Source organism: Condylura cristata, unplaced genomic scaffold (assembly GCF_000260355.1).
Source record: "Condylura cristata isolate star-nosed mole 26May11 unplaced genomic scaffold, ConCri1.0 scaffold00031, whole genome shotgun sequence".
Classification (NCBI taxonomy): Eukaryota; Metazoa; Chordata; class Mammalia; order Eulipotyphla; family Talpidae; genus Condylura; species Condylura cristata.
In genome coordinates this window covers 14,100,671-14,101,899 of record NW_004567132.1, presented here as the reverse complement: position 1 = coordinate 14,101,899, position 1,229 = coordinate 14,100,671, and positions in this window count along the sequence as shown.

The window sequence follows — 1,229 nt, the reverse complement described above, 5'->3', positions numbered from 1 at the left end:
AATATTTATAACATCACCACATTGCTAAAATCCCATATACTTCTATATACCTATGTGCACCTGTATGCATATAAAATAAGATGTGGAGACATGGGAATTAAAAACATGGCACTATCAAGCTATAGCCAAGAAAGAAAGAAAAAAATCATGGGGGAAGACCTCCCTGGTGGCTCAAGGGGCTGAGTCAGCACTATCAAGCAATAAGCAGTCACAGAAGCAAGAGTTCCATCCCTGGCCTACCCACATGGTGCAGCCCCCTTATTCTGTCTCCCCACTGCTCCCCCTCAATAGTGTATTTCAGTCAATCTGCCTGAAAAGAGAGTGAAGACTCTTGACCTCTGCGCTTCCAGTCTACATCCCCATTCTTGTATTTGTAAATAAATAAAAATAAATCTTTAAAAACAAAAAGAAATTATGGGGGGAACCATTATCATATATATGAAGTGTAATAATATGCTAATAAATCAAGCATTCATTCAAAGTAGTGTTGGTTAAAAAGCTATCTCCTGAGGGAACTAAGCATTAAGAGTCACTCCTTGACCAAACTGTAGCTTGGTTCCCTGAGCCTTCTTTTTACTAGGCCTCAACATTGATTTTAACTTGAACAAAACATTGACATAATTTTTTTAACAGTTTATTTTTACATAATTTTGTACACTTTTTTTCCATCTCAATTGTAATCCCCGCAGGTTTCCCATCACCAAGTCACCTGTATGCCATCACCATAGTCCCGTGCACTTCCCTCCCCACCCACCCCCCGTTTTTGATCCCATTCCCCACTCCACCCCCACAGAATGTCTCTGGTATATGGCTGTTCATTATTCTTATTATTTTCTCCCCTGGTCAAGATTAAGTCCCCCTTTTCATGACATCTAGAAATTCACACAGAACTAAACTATTTCTCTTTTTCCAAACTGCTCTGTTACTACAACACCTGAGTGTATTAAGCATAATAGTCTCAAATATTTGTTGATTAGAATTGACATGCTAGTGAGCTTAACACAAGAGTCATATTCATCTTTAAAAAAAAAAAAGCAGCGGGGCCCTCCCTGTTGGCGCAGCGGGTTAAAGCACTGCACTGAGAAACTAAAGCCACCTCCGCATGAGTTCGATCCCCGCCTGCCCCGGAGAGTTCGATCCCCACCTGTCCCAGAGGTGACCACATGGCTTGGCAGACCTCTCCTGACCCGCCCGCTGCTCCCCTCAGCAGTGTACTTCGTCCATCTGCC